Here is a 22339-nt window from a genome sequence, read left to right as displayed (position 1 = left end):
GCCTTGGAGGACGGTGGTGCAATGTGATATCACCACGACCATTGCAACGGAGGAAGCTCACTGCTGATATGCACTTGCGGTGCGGTGGTGCCAGTGGTGCTCGGTGTTGTTGAAAAATCCGATTTGTGACAGCTGGATGGTGTGGCCAAGCGGTTCTGGGCGCTTTAGTCTGAAACCGCTCGACCGCTCCGGTCGCATGTTCGAATCCTGCCTAGGGCATGGAAGTGTTTGATGTCCTTAGGTTAATTAGGTTTAAGTATTTATAAGTTCTAGGGGATTGATGACCTCAGATGTTAAGTCCCATAGTGCTCAGAGCCATTTTTTTTCGATTTGTGACACTTTCTCGTAATTGTAGAAAACGTAGTGTCTCTAACATACGCTGCTGTATAAAAGTTTAGGACGACAGTAGCTTTCGCGTGGTGTGTCACTGCCAAGTACCACAGCGCGATGAAACTTGAACCATACATAGAAAGAACTGCTACAGAATATGTATGAGAAGGCTTCCGCAGCCGTTGACACTGTCAGCTCAGCACAAAGCCCTGAGGAAGGCCACTTGCAACAGTGGTCGAAACATCGTACAATTTTATATGTCAACAATGCGATCAACAGCCCAGAAGAATTTCATTGACAGCTACAGGATAGTACAGAAGGTAAGTGAAGAAGATTCGCAATGAGACGAAGAAAAATAACTCTTTTATTCAAAGTCAGTAATTACAGTGAATTTACCGCATTTCATGATGGTCTCCTGGACATCAGACAAGGCTTGATGTAGTTCTCAATTAAAGATTTCTTGTGGGAGTTCGTTCCAGACCTATTCGCGCTCCAATATTTTTTCTGTACACTGATTGTATATGCTAAAATATTTTTCTACGAACAAATGAGATTAATAATTATTGTACTGGAACTGGCTTCTTACTAAATGAACACTGTTTTGTTACTGTAACTCAATAGAATGCACAACATATCCATCTCTGCTACAACAATCGTAAAAATATTCTGAAATTATTTCTGTTATCAAAAATAATGAAGTTACCGTACGCAATGCTTAAAGAACCTCAAACCTTGCAGTGGATTTTTCGTCAACATTAAATATTAATCAGTAACACTAGAGCATGAGACTATCATTATTAACCAGAAAACGATTTTTCTATAACTTTTACCAGTCCAGAATTTTGTACAGCAAGATTTCCTTTTGAAACATGAAAGTATTTTAACTTTCACATTGTTAAACTTTACAATATAAGCAGCCCGCGTCCGACTTTGAAACACAACATAAAGTCTGCTGCTATGCACTCCGATCTCGAACTGCCGTAAGAAACAATTTTAAATTCAACTATATATGACGGCAGTATCCGTTCCCGAAAGAACAGTTACCGTGGATGACCATGCAGCTTTGCTAGAAATGAAATGATAATTAAATGGACACCCTAGCTGCAAACAGGCGTTGATGTACTTCATTGGGGACATGTTGAAAATGTGTGCCCCGACCGGGACTCGAACCCGGGATCTCCTGCTTACATGGCAGACGCTCTATCCATCTGAGCCACCGTGGGCACAGAGGATAGTGCGTCTGCAGGGACTTATCCCTTGCACGCTCCCCGTGAGATCCACATTTCCAACCTGCCCGCCCCTGTCTCCTGCCGCAATGGTGACAGGAGAGTGCATGTGTACTGAAGCACGGTGGTTAAAGCAGGCCAGCTTGGGTTTTCGCAGACTTGGCAAGCTTCACGGGGTCCTTTGAGCCTGCTGCTCCTCACAACAGATCGCATTATCACTCTGACGTGACTGCATAATAGCCAGGTAAATGTCTGCGTAGATAGTTTCTCTACAGCTCAGCTGTCATAACGATGGGAGCTGCAAAATGAACAAATCAAACTCAAAGGATATTGAGGAGAAATTAAAAGTCTGGAAATATATACCAGTCAAGAAATAGAGGCCAAGTATATAAATATTTGAAAGAGGACAACGACTTAGCGGCTTGAAGGACTTGATGCCATACAGCAATAGTTGGGTTTTCCAAATTTAGGATAAACATTAACTGAAATAGCAAAAAATGTGGATATTAATAACCTCAATCTGGAGGTAAGCAGCGTAGTGCGAAGAAAGCTTAATGCGAAAGCTTAATGTGAAAGCTTAATGTGAAAGATTGATGTGAAAGAAAAGCATCTTCTTTCAGATGTATACTTTTTAGATCAGCAGAATACGAAAAACTAGCTTCATGTTTCATAAAATTCATTTGGGGAATTCTGAATTCACTATTTTGGCGACTTAGAATCAATTCAGCAAAACCAGCAATACACTTCCCGGTAAAATTAATTAAAATTGTTATAACTGGAGTCGTATTTATCTGGAATACACTAAGGTTTCAGAAACTAGAATTCCAAACCTTAATTCATTTGGCGTTGCAGTGTAATAGACATCTTCAGGTTCTTAGGTGCAAAGGATCTCGACTTTCAGAGACAATTCTCATAACTGCAGAAAACATGTATTAGAGGTGACCTGATGATGGTTCGAATTGAGAGTAGCCAGTACAAGTCGAAAGAGGGTGAAGTGCCAGAGGGAACCGTTCATACCGAAATACGAGGGCTATTTGGAAAGTAAGGAACGATAGGTCGCGAAATGGAAACCACAGTGAAAATCAAAACTGGTTTATTTGTAACAGTTAGGTACAGCTTCCAGCTACTTATCTCCATAGTGGCCCATCCGACTTAGACGTTTGTCGTAGCTCTGTACCAACTTTCCAATACCCTCGTCATAGAAGGTGGCCACCAGTGCTTTAAGCCAATTCTCTACGCTGGCCTACAGCTCGTTGTCTGAGGCAAAATGTTGTCTTCATAGCCAGCGGTTCATGTGATCAGAGGTGAAACTAAGAAGGAGACAATTACGGGCTGTATTGTGGGTAATCAAACATTACCAACTGAAAACGATGCAGGGGCCTTTTCATTGCCCCTGCAGCATGCGGCTGAGAATTTTCTTGAAGAAGATAACGCAGGACAGCTATGTAATGTTGGCTGCATAGCTTCAGGCAAAATTTCTCACCAGGAGGGAGACACTGTTGTTCTGGGTATCTTTATGTGCTCCCTGTGTGCTCAGAACTCAAAAGACCGACGTAACGCGATCGACGGGCACACCAGAGACGCTGCCCAACACACCTGTCCAAAACGGCATCGAATTTTCACTGTGGTTTCCATTTCGTGACCAATCGTTTCTTACTTTCCGAATAACCGTCGTAAATAATTAAATAAGCTCGGAAAACGGCGAAAAGAAAAAAGGACAAGTAAAATTCACAATTTTGTGGCCTACAATGACCCGAAATCAATATACGTTTCACTGAGACTCGTCTTGTGATACTCTGGTATTTTCACCAACTTCCGAACCCTGCTCATAACACTTCAATAAAAGCTTACAGAATAAACTGTTACGTAGCGTAGCACAGTGGGAAGACGGGCAGGCAAGCAAGATTCCTTCAGCCTGCTCGGGTTGTGCATAGCTTGGCTTGGGCGGGAGTAGAGCAGCCTGCCTGCCTGCCTGCCTGACTAACAGGCAAGCGTGGGCGGATTAAAAACTGATTGTGTACACCTCTGGCTGTGGCAGTGTCGCAGCTTCACTACTTAAGAGACCCGGATGACCACTTCTGTGATGTCAGCTTGGTGTGAATGCTGTTTCTTTCGCAGGGGCACCTACCACGGCTTCCACGAATTCCGTACCTTTCACATTCGTCCTTGTATGAACTTAACTGTAGTTTGTAGTGTTTCATAAGAGGTACTGTAACTCATTTTGTATTGTATTATGTGATGGGACATGGTTTGCTCTTCAGCGGAAACACATCTTCAGCAAAGCAACCACTTCGCCTAAAAGAAGAGTCAATAACGAAACAAGGAAAGTTAAAATCACCTCCCATACAGTATGAGAATAGAAACTTTTTAAGACATTTAAAATCATATCGTGTGAATGTGTATGATTTATGAAATCATACCGTTCGTTATAAAATATCCAAGTTCAGAACTGTGATACTAAAATCGGATGTCACATTTACAAAAAATGTATAGAAAATACCTCCTTCGGAAATGTATACTTCTTCTGTACATAATACCTTTCAAGGCATAGCAGGGGAAACATAACACCAAAGAAAAAAAAATTGCAGTTAAAAGGGTGGTAAAAAATATAAGTACCTTCTGTAGCAGTCAAAGCTATACCAACAAGTCTGACTCACGTTAAGTGAGTTATTATCAAGTTATGAAATTTAAATTAGCTGCAAGAAAATCACGGTTTTAGAATACGAAAGGCAACGGTTCTCACAATTGCATAAGGAGGCTAAAAACTTCTCATTCTGTTTAATCAATGTCAAAACAATTCAAAAGAAAGATTTCATTTACTGCATTAGCAATATGTTTTCATATAACTGAGTATCCAATATATATGTGTGCATGCGCAAGCGCTATTGTGTTTATTTGTGTGTGTGTGTGTGAGAGAGAGAGAGAGTGTGTGTGTGTGTGTGTGTGTGTGTGTGTGTGTGTGTGTGTGTCAGAGGGAAGGACGGATACTGATATCATACACTGTACATGTACATGTAATTTTCTTTCTAATTCATTATATCACGATCCAGTCAACGTCACCATCAGAACGAAGTTCCACAATCATTTCGCAGTTGGTTAGTTTTGTATGTTTCTTGTACTGTGGGGGTGACGTGTTGAGTATCTGCTATTCTTTATTCTGATACTGATGTTAGGTTAGGCTGAAACGAGTTAAGACATTATAATTCACTGCAAGTAAAGTGCCTTCCAGATGCATTTGCTATTGTTGTCTCCCTAGTCTTTTCAGATTTTATATCTTTCATTGACAATGGATATTTGAAATGAAAAAAAAAAAAAAAACAGATTGTAAGGGAGGTGGGCAGTAAATCCGTTTTAACATTCTTTCACTAGACGTCACAGTACACAACAAAAATATTTTAAATATAAAGCGTAAGTTAATTCCTGTATGTGTAAAACACGACACAGTAGGAAATTGTGTGACTATGTATTTCAGCCAAAGAGTGCTCTCTTCCGTGGGGAAGAATTCATCTGCAACAACAATATTGCAGCAGAAACGTGAGACCTACACGTTTTATAAAGTCTGGAACAGCAATTCAAAGACACATGAAGTGTAGATGGATAAAAGCGGTATACACGGCTGAAGCGCCTTCTATACTGGCCTCGGCTTTGAAAAATTTGATACAAGTCTTCTGATCTTTTCAAAGGAGACTCAATAGAAGGAGCATGAAATCCAATGTACTGACAGAATTTTTATCCTTTCCGGGGCGGAGAGAATCTCCGACAGTATGATATGCTATCGGCGCAGCTTTCAAAAATTTCACCAGAGCCTTACAGCGTTATAGAGAGGGACAACTAGGTCAGTGAATTGCGTTTCCTATGTGAGTTTTTTTCTTTTTGTGCTGTCAAAACACAAATATCTTGCCAGGAGAGAATATTTTCAGCTCACATAAAACGGATAAATGTTAAAGTTCACTGAAAATATAGCAGACCCGTCCGCTTACTACGTGCCATTCGGGGATCAGAGTGTTTCATAGGTGACTGGAAATATATTGTAACTCTGCTTCATTCGGCCACCGCGTGGAACTCCAACTGTGCAGTTGGCAGTGGCAACAAACGTTAACGTAGAATGAAAGTTCCTGGATGACTTCCAATACGGCTGGAGTATTCTGAAGTCAGTGAACAACAGACGTAAGTACTTTAACGTGGTGAACTTAGATTTCTAACTTTAGGAACAGTCTTTAAGTTTTTCGCGATTTGTGAGTATAATCGCATGAACTTCGACCCACTTACGAGCCTTTCCGTGGGAGCATATCCGAAACACTGAGCTAGTTTATGTCGAAAAGTTTACGTTTTCCTCTCGGTTCATCATAGTATCTATCGAGTTTAATGTATTTCCTTCCACTGGTGTTATATTTTTATTCATTGGTTTATTTATTGAACGACGTCATTTTTCGTAGGTAAAAATGCTTGCTCACACAACCAATCTTTGTTCACGTCAGGTATTTCTGCAGGCTGATACACTTTTCCCATCAGTTCTTCCTCTGCACAACTCGTCGGATAGAACGATTTTACCGGAGTGAAGAACAATGTGACATGTGACTTTTCGGCGTGCTATTCTGGAATATTTGAGAATATTCTGGAACAGTCGAAAACATAAAATTCTAGAATATTCATGAAAGCTTAAGAATATTATAGAACCATCCCGAATTTTTTCCCCTGGGAATTACGCTGATGTGAAAGAAACAGAAAATTCTCTTGTGACTACCATGGTGTTCAAAATAATGTTCAAATGTGTGTGAAATATTATGGGACTTAACTGCTAAGGTCATCAGTCCCTAAGCTTACACACTACTTAACCTAAATTATCCTAAGGACAAACACACACACCCATGCCGCCGGGACCAGCCGCACAGTCCATGACTGCAGCGCCTCAGACCACTCGGCTAATCCCGCGCGGCTACCATGGTGTGATGACAACTTTACTCACGTCTTCACAGCCATAGATACCACACACAGTCAATACAGTGGACAACGTGGGACTAAGGGTAGCGTCAGGCGCGAAAACCAGTCATTAACGATGAGTTGATTTGGAGGTTTTGAAACTTATGGTCTAGAAGTCTAGTGTTCCTCGTTGTCGGTGCTGGATTCGATCCCAGATACTGTTTACGTTTTGAATGAATATCACCAGCAATGACGACTGCAGATTTACTTTACTGGAAGCCCTCTCGTTCTGCCAATATCCTAGTCAAAGATGGCGAAGGAGAGGACAGAGTTGTCTTTGGGGTTGGAAGGCGGAAGAATCAGCAATGATCAACCGACTGAGGATGTAGTCGGCAATAAAATCCACTGAATTAAGGACATCTGTAATATATTGTTCCCAGATGGGTGCACGTGGCAAAAGCTATGTTTTGTTTTAGTCTTGACTTGAGCATAGCTGCTCAAAATTCTGACTACTGATTTTTAGAGACGTAATTTTACGATTTAGCAACTTTTCATTCTGATGGAGACACCCCTAATAGTTGTCGAAACCTAGGTCAATGTACCTAACGCTTATGTGCAACCGGTTGGCTGTAGAATCTTATATTGAAACTAATATACGGTTGCTGAATAACAGCCAAGTTAAAAACTGTAACATATAGCGAGTATCCAAAGGACACACTGCCTGTATAACAAAAATGTGAAGGATCAGTCTAGCTGTAGCGGAAAGAAAATAAGGATTTCCGGTCAGACCAAAATAGGGTAATGTGAGCACCAGGGAACGATATAATGAGAGAAGTGGCTCTGAGCACTATGCCACCTAACTTCTGAGGTCATCAGTTGCCTATAACTTAGAACTAATTAAACCTAACTAACCTAAGGACATCACACACATCCATGCCCGAGACAAGATTCCAACCTGCGACCGTAGGGGTCGCTCAGCTCCACACTGTAGCGCCTAGAACCGCACGGCCAAATGAGAGTAGTATTCAATATGAATAGAAAATCAGTACAGAAAGGTATCAGTGACATTAGCGCCGGACCACGATTCAAACGTGGGTCTCCTACGTAATTCTTTTCCTTTCATCCTTTTTTTTTTTTTTTTAAAAAAAAAAAGAAAAGCACTAGGCATATTTCAGATTCCACAAAAATAGTAACAAAAATGATTAGATAACAATGAAATGGCGTCAATAAGATGACAGATAATTATAGTAATCAATTGCAGCATTCATAGAATGAGGAATGGCGGTCAATCTAAGCATATGCGCTAACCTCAGGACACCGTTGTCATCTCATCTGCACGTACTACCTTAGCACGCTTCCCGTCAGAAGCAAATTCTCAACCTATCCACACACTACTGGCATAATGCCTCTTGCTCATTATCCTCATTGCTAGCGGCACTCGCCGATTCTCGTAACTGTTAGAACGTTGTGTGCATCCACACTGAAGTTAACAATGAAAGAGGAGGAGGAGGAACGAGTGTTTAACGTCCCGCCGAAAACTAGATCATTACAGAAGGGGCACAAGCTCGGATTAGGGAAGGATGCGGAAGGGTAGCGGCCGTGCCCTTTCGAAGAAACGATCCCTGCATTTGCCTCAAACGATTTAGGGAAATCACGGAAAACCTAAATCAGGATGGCCGAACGTGGGTTTGAGTCGTCGTCCTCCCGAAAGCGAGTTCAGTGTGCTAACCGCTGCGCTACCCCGCACGGTAAAATGATCAATGGCCGTCCTCATTTTAATTATATATGTGTTTCTGTTGTTACGGACACCGTCAGATTATTATACTGCCAGTTATTTAAACAGTCACCACTTTTTATACCATCCATTCACTGAGACAGCTACGACAAGAGAGCGTGTACAAGGCAGTAATGAGACACACTTGCACTTGTTTTAAAAGCAAATTCGAATCGAAGATAAGTCATAGAACATACATTTGAGATCGGGAAGCTGTGATAATAATAAATAGGGGGATTACAGAACATCCACTATGATACCATCATTTGCCACCCTCTGACTTTCCACGTCTATAGAACTGTGGATTAAATGAAGAGTTTATGGAATTGCTGTATAGCTCACTTTGTTTAAAGCCACGAATTAAAATCATCTTAAAAACGATGAATAAATGTTTTAACTTTATAATTATACTGCTTCGACTTCATTTATTTCTAATAAACTTCCCATGAAGAACGCGGTGATTGTGCCGCTGAGAGCCCACATAGGGTCTGGGCTAAAAAAATAGTTTGAAGAGAGAGAAGTGTGAAGATACTGCGCTCTCTAGTTAGAATATTATCATGTGTTACTATTGTTTTTGTTTAATTTGTGTACCATCATGCAGTTTTGGTCTCAGGCCATTCTCAGGTACGATACTTCAATACATTTGGAGACTGTGCCATCCTGAAAGTCTGCGATAGCAAATGCAGCGAAGCTACTCCGTTGTACGTATTGTGTACAAATCATTTATGTAAATCAAGATATGTTCCTTGTACCGCAAATGTTGAGGGAATAGATACTGCTATTGATGTGCGGTTTTCACAGAATGGACTGATAGTCATGGGCTCGTATCTCGTATTGTTAGCCAATAAACAGATTGTAATAATAATTAGAATGTGTATTTATTGTGCAAACATACAGTTTTTAATTGGAATAAAGCCTATTGACATTAACAAACTAAAAGTATCGTAAATCAGAATGTTAATGGTGTTTGTTACAGGATTGTAGTGCGAGTCGTTTACGAGATATCTTATTTCCAAAAGATTTCACACCGACACGTATTTGTGCTACTGAACCTGCGTAGTTGCTGGTACGATATTGTCATCTTTGCTTACATTGTGCTTGTGTGTTCCTTGAGTCCATTCCGACTTACTAGGCACTAACGATGTGACAGTCCAAGCAGTAGGTCGGGAGTGGACGATGGGACTTACCAATGCAGAAAAAGCCGACATAATCATGGAGCATGTAGAGTGTAGCAAAAAAGCAGTTCGTTCATGTGCGGTCCAGGCTGTAAGATATCCCAATAGACATTAACCATTAAGGCAATTACTATCAACCTCTTTAAACAGTCACTTAAAATGGTAGTGAAACACCTAGATAACGTAACAGAAGGAAACAACTGACGTCAGGTGATGGGAAAATTATCGTTCTTGCTGCTGTTGCAATTGATCCGCACGTTAGCTGCCGCAAAATCGCACGAGAAAGTGGCTTGACCGAGCGAGGTGGCGCAGTGGTTAGCACACTGGACTTGAATTCGGGAGGACGACGGTTCAATCGCGCTTCCCGCCATCCTAATTTAGGTTTTCCGTGATTTCCGTTAATTGCTTCATGCAAATGCCGGGATGGTTCCTGTGAAAGGGCACGGCTGACTTCCTTCTCCGTCCTTCCCTAATCCGATGAGACCGATGACCTCGCTGTTTGTCTCTTCCACCAAATCAACTCAACCCAACCCCAAGTGGCTTGAGTCAGGCAAGTGTCTTACGCAATCTAGATTGACGTAGGTTTCATGCCTATCACATCTCTCTCCATCGAGGACTGCATGGAAACGGTTATGAGGCTCGTATTAACTTCCGTACTTGGGCATTAAGACAGAATACTGCAGATGTATCATGTATCTTCTTTAGTAATAAAGCCATATTTACCAATCATTGCCAGGTAAACCGCTGTAACGTGCATTACTGGTCTGTTGAAAATCCCCGTTGGCTTCGCCTCAGGTGGAACGTCAGCGTCCATGGAGTTCAAACATGTGACTACTACCATGAATTCGTCTCATAGACGAAACAATGAACGCACACAAGTATTGCAGCCCCCTAACAGACCATGTTCCAGGGATGCTAGAAGACGTTTTTCTGTAGAGTAGGAGAAACCCATGGTAAAACATAACGTTTGTCCAGCCCGTGGTGCACGAAGTTCCAAATCGTTGGGTTGGGCGCAGAGCACATGTACCTTGGACGGCCTGTTCTCCGGATTTGACGCATGTAGACTCTTTCCTGTGGGGAAAGCTGAAAGACACTGTCTACTAGAACACACCAACTGCACCTGCTGATATGCAACGACCTATTATTGCGGTCTGCTCGGACATCTCCACTAGAATGCTAGCATGTGTGCAACAGTCGTTCCGTACCAGACTGGAAGCGTGTATTGCCGCTGCCAGTGGTCAGTTTGAACACAAAACCTGTGTTGGTCAGTTGTCTCGTTACTGCTCAGAATCCACGTAACTAGTGCTATACACTTGTGTCGTTTTTAGTGTGTGCTACCACAGATACTGCACAAGTGTCGGTGTGGGAACTTTTCAAAATACGATATCGGATAACGACTCTCACTAGAATCCTCGAACAAACACCACTGATGTTCTACTTTATCCAACTTTTAGTTTGTAAATGTCAATAGGCATTGTTCCATTTAAAAAGTGTATGTTTGCACAAAAAAGACACTTTCTAAGTATTATTACACACCGTTGATCGGCTAACAATACGAGCCTCTGACTACCAATCCACTCTGCGAAAACCGTACATCAATAGCACTTTCCACATCCGCAATATTTGCGGAGCAAGTTTTAGGTGTTTCGTTCTGTATAAACACTGAAATTTATGCCTGTGCAGATTTTGATGATCATACAGTCAACAAATACAGGGCATCGAAAGAAGGTATTCCATATTTTGAGAGGTGATAGATTGAAGCAAAACAAGAAAATGAATCTCAAGTAAACGTGGGCTCTAAAATGCAAACCTAAAGAGCTATGAGGAGTAATTCATCTTCGCTACGATGAAACAGATCGTTCTACTCCAACATTTTCGCTACTTATAACGAGCTGTAGAATACAGTAAACAAATGAGGACAAATGGTTCAAATGGCTCTGAGCACTATGGGACTTAACATCTGAGGTCATCAGTCCCCTAGAACTTAGAACTACTTAAACCTAACTAACTTAAGGACATCGCACACATCCATTCCCGAGGCAGGATTCCAACCTGCGGCCGTAGAGGTCGCGCGGTTCCAGACTGAAGCGCCTATAGCCGCTCTGCCACACCGGCTGGCAAATGAGGACACGTGCATGCGTAGATGTGTCTGCAAACAAACGACAGAAGAAGGAGGAGGATAATGCCTTCAAAACGACAGTTTGTGTATCCTATATTGGAAATGTTTCAGCTGAAATAGGCGGAATATTATGAAGACATAAAGTTAAAGTTGTCTTTCGAACTCCATCCAAAATATCAGCTCTTTTGGGATCTGTTAAAGATGATTTTAAGTTTCGGAAAGGAGGTGTCAACAGGATTCCGTGTGAATGCGGCAATTCTTATATAGGGTAAAAACGCAAGCTCTGCAGTATCGCATTATAGAACTTCAGCGACATACTCACCTTCTCGAAGCAAATAAGTCCGCTATCGCCGACCACAGTACGAGTATCTCCATTGGTCACTCGATGAAATATAATGAAACAAAGACTGTATCCGATTCGTCACGTTTTTTGAGCTTAATCGTCAATGACTCAGTGGACACAACTGTTTGAATCCCTTATGAATCGAGAGGGCGGTTTCTATTTAAATTATTCATGGGACCAGACTACAGAACGCGCTCTGCGTAATCTGCATCGTACTGCGAAGATAATAGTTCTGTGGAACAACTGTCAGTGTCGTTACTAAGAACCATATTCACAGTTTTCGGTAAATGCATCCAAAGTCCTTGTGGAGCTATGTTGTGTTGCTGGAGCTACGGAATCAGAGTCTAGTCGCTGGAAAACATGGCTGATTAATTGTGCATACGCTACGTTTTCGGCATACAGCGATCGTTGCTTCCATCCGCCAGATCACAACAGATCATGTATGCCATTTCCCGTGTGAAATAATGGGCTTCCATTATGCTGGTAAGTGCAAAGATAAAACTACAATGTAAAAGCATTTCACAAACTTATCACGATATAACGTCGTTCCATTACAGCAAATCTATGCGCGATACTTATCCACAACTGTGGATACGGTTTATTGTAACAACACTAACAGGTATTTACTGAATGCTGTATCCACCTACAACAACAAAACAATGTGTCCTTTTTTGTTTACTGCATTTTGTTCGTCGTTCGCAATAGCAAAGAGGTTGCAGTAGAAGAGTGTGTTTCACAGTACGAGAGGTGAATCAGTCACACAGCTCTTCTGGTTTACATTTTAGAGCACACATTTACCAAACATTTTCTCCTGTTTTGATGTACAGTAGCACCTCACGGAACACTTTCTTTAACAAGAATGTACACGTACATCTAAACGGATGAACTTCCAAATTGTATGAAATGAAACCGAAGAACAGACAGTTACAGGCGGGATGGAATAATTTGAATACTCTAGCAACTGATACCCAGATTCGAAGAAAATAATCGTAACACGCCTGTATGAAAACATCATTAATGATGCCGTCGTCTATTCTAATGGGGAAGAGTGCATACTGTGAACAGTTCATACTCTCGCAACCAAGTCGACGAGCAGAACCGTGACGTGGTACTACCCCACCACGTGGCCTATCGGAAACACTCGGTGACTTCGTACAGTAAACAAGTAGAGCGTTGGCTAAGGAAAGTGGATGGCGCTGCGATTGATTTCAAGACAGCTGTGCATATACTATAAAATGTTTCAGAGTGGCTGGCCTGTGTGGCCGAGTGGTTCTAGGCTCTTTAGTCTGGAACCGCGCTACCGCTACGGTCGTAGGTTCTAATCCTGCCTCGGGCATGGATGTGTGTGATGTCCTTAGGTTAGTTAGGTTTAAGTAGTTCTAAGTTCTAGGGGACTTATGACCTCATATGTTAAGTCTCATAGTGCTCAGAGCCATTTGAGTTTCAGAGTGTTGTCATGATGCATCATGCGATAAGCCGACCGAAGCGTCCCTACTCCCAGGTGCAATAATATCGTGGTCGACTTATATGTGCGTCCCGTGGAGGTATAATAAGGGAAATTGGCACTACAGACTTTCGCTGAACATTGCTTTGAAGCCGGTGCAGCCATGTTATTAGGGCCAAGCATTAGCAGACTACTGTTTACAACTGCTTCTTGCTGTTAAGTTCTGTCATGACCACGCAACAGTTATTTTAAATACTAAATATTACAATGCTCCAGTGAATAATGTGTCAGGGAGGCATTTTCAGACGTTTCCTTGTCTTAAAGACGCATTTGATCCAGTAATACACTACTGGCCATTAAAATTGCTACACCACGAAGATGACGTGCTATAGTTGCTAAATTTAACCGACAGGAAGAAGATGCTGTGATATGCAAATGATTAGCTTTTCAGAGCATTCACACAATGCTGGCGCCAGTGCCGACACCTACAACGTGCTGACATGAGGAAAGTTTCCAACCGATTTCTCATACACAAACAGCAGTTGACCGGCGTTGCCTGGTGAAACGATGTTGTGATGCTTCGTGTAAGGAGGAGAAATGCGTACCATCACGTTTCCGACTTTGATAAAGGTCGGATTGTAGCCTACCGCGATTGCGGTTTATCGTATCAGCGACACTGCTGCTCGCGTTGGTGGAGATCCAATGTCTGTTAACAGAATATGGAATCGGTGGGTTCAGGAGGGTAATACGGAACGCCGTGATGGATCCCAACGGCCTCGTACCACTAGCAGTCGAGATGACAGGCATCTTATCCGTATGGCTGTAACGGATCGTGCTGCCACGTCTCGATCCCTGAGTCAACAGATGGGGACGTTTCCAAGACAACAACCATCTGCACGAACAGTTCGACTACGTTTGCAGCAGCATGGACTATCAGCTCGGGGACCATGGCTGCGGTTACCCTTGACGCTGCAACACAGACAGGAGCGCCTGCGATGGCGTACTCAACGACGAACCTAGGTGCACGAATGGCAAAACGTAATTTTTTCGGATGAATCCAGGTTCTGTTTACTGCATCATGATGGTCGCATCCGTGTTTGGCGTCATCGCGGTGAACGGATATTGGAAGCGTGTATTCGTCATCGCCATACTGGCGTATCACCGGCGGAGTGGTATGGGATGCCATTGGTTACACGTCTCGGTCACCTCTTGTTCGCATTGACGACACTTTGAACAGTGGACGTTACCATTTCATATGTGTTACGACCCGTGGCTCTACCCTTCATTCGATCCCTGCGAAACCCTACATTTCAGCAGGATAATGCACGACTACATGTTGCTGGTCCTGTACGGGCCTTTCTGGATACAGAAAATATTCTGTGCCCTGGCCAGCACATTCTCCAGATCTCTCACCAATTGAAAACGTCTGGTCAGTGGTGGCCGAGCAACTGGCTCGTCATAATACGCCAGTCACTACTCTTGATGAACTTTGGTATCGTGTTGAAGCTGCATGAGCAGCTGCACCTGTACGCGCCATCCAAGCTCTGTTTGGCTCAATGCCCAGGCGTATCAAGGCCGATATTACGGCCAGAGGTGGTTGTTCTGGGTACTGATTTCTCAGGATGTATACACCCAAACTGCGTGACAATGTAATCACATGTCAGATCTAGTATAATATATTTGTGCAATGAATACCCGTTTATCATCTGAATTTCTTCTTGGTGTACCATTTTAATGGCCGGTAGTATACATCGCCTTTGGCCTCGTTAATGTAACTTTCTTTTATTACAAGTTTTGATAGCCAAGAAGCGAAGTATGTTATATGATAAGCCTGCATTCGTAATAAAGCATTTTCCTTAATACGGAATAGCAAAAGTGATATTCCTTCTATGTTCTCTTCCCGAAGACGCTGAGGCCATATCCAGTATATAAAAGAAAATATCGCTTGAACGAGCCCACTTGCAAGTGAAACGTCATTCCCTAGATCGTGATCAGAACGGCTAGTACACCTGTAATGTAATTTTCTTAATGAAAACGCTTCTAACAGAAGCTAATATTAGGCGATAATAAGATGGAGGACGTCGGCTTCAAGTTCGTGACATCATAGCGGCTCCCCTTATTATACCCCCACTGCGTATCCACAAACTCGCGTTCCAAAGACAGTAGCCAGAGAGACACATACGGTCGGAAGCGCTCTCTAAAGACGTGTGGGGACAGAGAATCGTGACTGCCAAATAATGATGGTGGTTAGCGAGGAGCGTCGCTGCGGAGGCGATCGGAAACTGGAGACGGTTTACTGTTAGGAGAGGGAGGGGATGGTGTGGGTGTGACATTATCAGACTGGTGCTCAGCGGCGCGGCATGCCACGCTGACCACGTGCGGCCGCAATGTGCGCCAGATAGGCCGCGGCTGCGCGTGCCGCTCATACACATGGCGGGCTCGCCTGCTCGCGGGGGGGGAGCCTCTTACAACTTCCCTGCAACTGTCGCCCAGCTTTACGGCACTGCGGTGCCTTCGATTATCCGCCGAAGGTGTGCTCCAGCAATTGAATCTAATCAGCGGACGTTCACTTCGAAGCCAAGTCAAAGATTATTTCTATATCTACTGACGGTATTCCGAAAGACGGCTTGTTGCTTCGAAATGTCTGAAATGTGTGAAATCATATCTCCATGTGAACGGCAGTTAATCCAGTCAAGTGGCGCTCAAAAAGCCCAAATAGAGGCAAGTTATGTAGAAGTCTCTTTGACAAGCATCTTACATGTTTTAGAGAGTGCTAAAGCCGAATTTCCCAAGGCTCAGCGAAGTTTTGGCCCCGAAATGGATCAAAATTTGGTACCACATGAAAAAAATGTGACCTTTTATTCGGCTTTTCGCTTGTATGCAATTTTGTCATATGATGACATGTTGGTGACCGTGGCTGTTTTTGAAGACAAATGTTGATCGTGTTAGGACAGCAACCAGCCACAAATTTACTTTGAGTTCCTTTATTCAAATGAAACCGTTACCGGTTTCGAATCGTTGCGATTCATCATCAGACGGTTTACACGCTTTCTTTCTACATTTGGTGTGTTTTTTACAGATTAATTGTCCTAAAATATAAATAAAACACAATCGGGCGAATGGGACAATTTTCTTTATGAACCTTTGGCTGTGCACGCAGTTTTGGTGCCGAGGGATTGTTAACTCAAGAAACAGCCCTGCATACTTCATAAGCCGTAAATTAAAAGACCTCATTACCAAATACTATACATTTGAAAATAACTACACCATACATAACACACATGAACTCATAAGCTTAATTAAAGACATCCACATCCCACCAACAGCTAAATTAGCATCACTAGACATAGTCAACCTATACACGAACATCCCTGTAAAAGAGACTATTAACATTATAAGAAACAATCTGCTTAAATATAAGAAAATTAGTGTTGCAGAGATCTGTGAACTCATAGAAATACTTTCACTTATTCTAGACCATAATTACTTTAGCTTCAACAACAAACTGTACCAACAACATGATGGTTTGGCAATGGGAAGTAGCTTAGCTGAGATATTGGCTGACATTTACATCAACCATATAGAACAAAAATTCTTTTCTCCCAACCAGTACATCTCAAACAAAATAATATACTACAGAAGATATGTTGATGATACAATACTGCTTTTTGATGGTACAAGCAATGAAATAGATACATTAGCAGCAGATCTTAGCAAAATGCACAAAAATATTAAATTCACAGTTGAACATGAAACTAATAAAAGCATTAACTTTCTTGACCTGAAAATTTGCAACAGTAACAATAAACATCAATTCAGTATTTACAGAAAACCTACCACCACAGATGTCAGTATTAGCAACTCATCTTGCCACCCCCACCAACAAAAAATGGTATATTTCAGAACGATGCTACACCGAATTAAAAAAGTACCAATGAGTGACACAGACCAACAAAATGAAATCAATATAATTAAAACAGTTGCTCACAATAATGAATATAAACCCACAATAATAGAAAAACTCCACAACAAAATGCAGACAAAACCCACAGATCCACTTCACAGCAGTCACTTCAAGCCAAATCAGTGTGCCACTGAAGCCAAACCTAAATATGCTACTCTCCCATACATAGGCCCACTTTCATACCAAATAGCAAACTTATTTAAAAAGAAGAAAAATATCAGAATCACCTTTTCCACAAAAAATAAATTACAACAAAAAGTGATACATGATGTAAACACCTCCAAGAGTCCCTACTGTAAATCAGGAATATACAAACTCAAGTGTGATACATGCCCAAAATTCTACATTGGACAGACAGGCAGAAGTTTTGAAATTAGATATAAAGAACATACTGACGCCCTAAGACTTGGTAACTTGAACAAATCAGCATTTGCAGCCCATATTGCTGAAGAAAACCATTCAGTGGGTAACATTGAGGACAACTTAAAGATTTTACATCTAACAGAAAAAGGGGCCACTATGAATATATTACAAGAATTAGAAATACACACACACAAAAACAGCACCCCACACTATATCCTTAACGAACAAACAGAGTTGGCTAACGCCCCTTTCCTGAAAAATTTCCAAAAATTACTTTCCAGCCTCCAAAGCAAATAATATTAATACACCTATCTGCAGATCAAGTAGAAAATTTATATGTTACTATAATTCTCAAGCTGCCAAATGTAATAAAATAATGTACTATTTTACCTATACAGCTCCAAATATATATAAAAATCTTTACAATTAAATTAGCAATAACAGATTTATATATATTTAAAAAAATATTCAATCTCTCCACAGTAATGTAAAAGACATTACAGTTCTGTATAACAATAATAGCATCTGTGACACCCATATGTTTGTAAGCTCTTTGTATGTACCAAAACATGTGGTGCGTGGTTGGAATGAACTCAGTGACAAATCTAAAGTGTACAGTGAGAACTATTACGTGTGCAACAACGAGGATGCAGTGGAAATGCATTTACATCGATTGGATGAACGTTATAGAAACAATCACTCGAAACCGACGTTTCACGTAAGTCACATGCAACGAAAATCTGCAACGCAACCATCTGTGTGTGGCGTGTTTGTAATTGTGTTTTATTTATATTTTAGGACAATTAATCTGTAAAAAACACACCAAATGTAGAAAGAAAGCGTGTAAACCGTCTGATGATGAATCGCAACGATTCGAAACCGGTAACGGTTTCCTTCGAATAAAGGAACTCAAAGTAAATTTGTGGCTGGTTGCTGTCCTAACACGATCAACATTTGTTTTCGCTTTTAACTTGAAAAAGACGCAATTTTCGGCAAAGTTCACTATTTATGGAAATAAAGGGGATAAAATTTCCCACAAAATGTGAATTTTTAATCAGACCAATCGTGTGGTGTGTAGCGCCAGCTGAAATTCGCACAATTTATAAGCTGATGAGATGAAGAGATGGGCCATCTCATACCTTACCCCCAACCACCCACCCCCACTCCCACCTACTTCCCCCTCCCCCCATACCCGTGCCTTAACGTAATTTGTTGCACTTCCATAGCCGAATTCCGTCCTCCAGTAGTGTCGCGATATTATTGTGGGAGTGGTGGGTAGTTAATACATGCGTGGAGGGTTAAAGATGTTTGTGACGTGGCACTGACCTCCCCTACTGAAGGGGAAATCAGTAGCCTCGCGTTGTTCTGCACAGTGGACAGTCATTTGCAGATATATACGTTTCTTTCATTCAGTCGAATTACAGTTCAACATCTGTTGTAGTGTTCGATGGCTACCCTGACAGCCGATTGGAGTGGCCGAGCGGTTCTAGGCATTCAGTCTGGAACTGCGTGATCGCTACGGTCGCAGGTTCTAATCCGACCTCGGGCATGGATGTGTGTGATGTCCTTAGGTTAGTTAGGTTTAAGCAGTTCTACGTTCTAGGGGACTGATGACCTCAGATGTTAAGTCTCATAGTGCTTAGAGCCATTTTTTGAGCTACCCTGTCAAACTGAACACCAACACCAAGAGAAACCAGCGAGCGAGAAGGCCCCACATACAAGCTCTGTTAAATAATGGTATCACATGTGGCCCAGGAAAAATTTGTCTCTAATTCGAAACTCAAGGATCTCTAAATATCAGTGTTGATGGAAAAACTGGTCGAAGCAGGCATAGGTTCTAAGGAAGCTGCCAAAGATGCTGATTCGGTAGCTTGCTTATCGGCACCGCACATATTCGTTCCTCACGCATTCAACCATGGTAGTTGTTAGGGAAGAAGAGGAACTTCTCGTCATTCTAATAGGCCTCAATCAAACAAAGTAATGTATTACTGATGCAAACAGGGAGACGTAAAATCCCACAGTGGTTTTACACTCCTCTGGAAACCAGCCACCCCGCTTGCCTTCAGTCATTGGTTATGACGCCACATCTGCTCTTCATAATCAGGGAATCAGGACACACTGAACTGCATCCGTACACTGAAGAAAATCTCCGAATTGCAACAGGACATACAAATATTTAAAGATACGAACTGGGTAAAGGACGTCGGATTAGAATTTGGGCCGGCCAGTGTGGCCGAGTGGTTCTAGGCGCATCAGTCTGGAACCGCACGACCGCTACGGTCGCAGGTTCAAATTCTGCCTCGGTCATGGATGTGTATGATGTCCTTAGGTTAGTTTGGTTTAAGTAGTTCTAAGTTCTAGGGGACTGATGACCTCAGATGTTAAGTCCCATAGTACCCAGAGTCATTTGAAGCAGTAGGATTTGGTAAACAACTCCTCATTAATTTCTATGGTGGTTTAAGCAGAAAGTCTCGCAATACCACCGGGTACGGAAGATACATCAAATCGGCACTCAAAACAACTGCAATCAACGTTTCTATGGCGCCAACTGAGGATACTGCTTAGCAGCATATTCTCCGAGTGTACCGGCAGGTATAACAGTAGCTGGGCACAAATAAAAATCCAAGCAGTGGGGATGGACTAGTCGCGAGGGTCGCATGGTTCCAAACACTATGCTTCAGCGACCAGCAACCGATATGATTATATCGCTTGCGAATGGAAATCTGGGTACGGTAGCTACTCATGTAACTGCTGAAAACCAGGCCTCCTTAGCTCGAAGCTCTGCATCAGCTGCAATACAGTTTGCGACAACGTCAACCACTTCAATTCCCAAGATTTCAGAGAAGCCTTGTCGGAAGTAGAGGAGCAGCACGAGACTGAAACGAGGACTGCTACGGACGAATGTAAGACATATCTCACAGTGTATTGCAGTCTTCTTTCGAAAACCAATTTATTTGCCAAGATCGCTATGTTATATAATCACTGGATTACTAGTTTCGGCAATACTTATTGCCTTCGCAAGAACCATAAAACCAAGCAGTGTAGTTACATTATACAGATCTTATACCACTCAGTCACATGAAAATCATACAATACGCATAAAAAATCGGTTCATTAAATGATGTGCCAGGTGTTCTATCATAAACTAGGTACAACTTTTGGTACGCATGATACGAACAAGACAGGTACACGACACATCTTGCCGCTTTGTGGTGTAAAGCCAGGTTAGCTGTGACAGAGCTCAACAGAAGACTACAATGGTATATTATAGATTGCCTCCTGCACTGAATAATAATGTCAGGTAACCATAATATTTCACGATGTTATAATATGGTCTCCCGTTGTGAAATCTCATGACCTCATTTGCCGTCGTCTCTAATTTATTGTAATTAATTATAACTATAATGAGTATATAATTATTAGCACAACGGCCTTGCCGCAGCCGTAGCACCGGTTTCCGTCAGATAACCGAAGCACCGTCAGAGCTGTGAGGCTGGGCTAGCAGTAGATGGGTGACCGTCCAGTCTGCCGAGCGCTGTTGACATGCGGGGTGCGCTCAGCCCTCGTGAAGGAAACTGTGATGAGCTACTTCATTGAGAAGTAGCTGCTCCGGTCTCGTTAATTGACATACAACCGGGAGAGCTGTGTGCTGACCACATGCCCCTCCGTATCCACTTCCTGTGACGCCTATGGGCTGAGGATGACACGACGGCTGATCTGTACCGTTGGGCCTTCATGGCATGCTCGAGCGGAGTTTAGTTTAGTTTTCGTTTTTAAATAATGCTTTACTTGTTATCTATTATCTTATTTAGATGTAACATACAGGGTGTTTCAAAAGTGACCGGTATATTTGAAACGGCAATAAAAATTAAACGAGCAGCGATAGAAATACACCGTTTGTTGCAATATGCTTGGGACAACAGTACATTTTCAGGCAGACAAACTTTCGAAATTACAGTAGTTACAATTTTCAACAACAGATGGCGCTGCGGTCTGGGAAACACTATAGTACGATATTTTCCACATATCCACCATGCGTAGCAATAATATGGCGTAGTCTCTGAATGAAATTACCCGAAACCTTTGACAACGTGTCTGGCGGAATGGCTTCACATGCAGATGAGATGTACTGCTTCAGCTGTTCAATTGTTTCTGGATTCTGGCGGTACACCTGGTCTTTCAAGTGTCCCCACAGAAAGAAGTCACAGGGGTTCATGTCTGGCGAATAGGGAGGCCAATCCACGCCGCCTCCTGTATGTTTCGGATAGCCCAAAGCAATCACACGATCATCGAAATATTCATTCAGGAAATTAAAGACGTCGGTCGTGCGATGTGGCCGGGCACCATCTTGCATAAACCACGAGGTGTTCGCAGTGTCGTCTAAGGCAGTTTGTACCGCCACAAATTCACGAAGAATGTCCAGATAGCGTGATGCAGTAATCGTTTCGGATCTGAAAAATGGGCCAATGATTCCTTTGGAAGAAATGGCGGCCCAGACCAGTACTTTTTGAGGATGCAGGGTCGATGGGGCTGCAAAATGGGGCTTTTCGGTTCCCCATATGCACCAGTTCTGTTTATTGACGAAGCCGTCCAGGTAAAAATAAGCTTCGTCAGTAAACCAAATGCTGCCCACATGCATACCGCCGTCATCAATCCTGGCACTATATCGTTAGCGAATGTC

At 42.3% G+C, this 22339-nt stretch overlaps 1 non-coding gene across 1 annotated transcript; it reads right to left on the bottom strand.

The window, feature by feature from the left end:
- Positions 1-1479: 1479 nt before the first annotated feature.
- On the bottom strand, positions 1480-1554 carry Trnat-ugu. Its single transcript has one exon. It is a non-coding gene; the product is annotated as a tRNA-Thr (tRNA).
- Between the last annotated feature and the right edge of the window lie 20785 nt (positions 1555-22339).

Source organism: Schistocerca americana, chromosome 1 (assembly GCF_021461395.2).
Source record: "Schistocerca americana isolate TAMUIC-IGC-003095 chromosome 1, iqSchAmer2.1, whole genome shotgun sequence".
Taxonomy (NCBI): Eukaryota; Metazoa; Arthropoda; class Insecta; order Orthoptera; family Acrididae; genus Schistocerca; species Schistocerca americana.
This window is presented reverse-complemented; position numbering and strand designations above follow the sequence as displayed.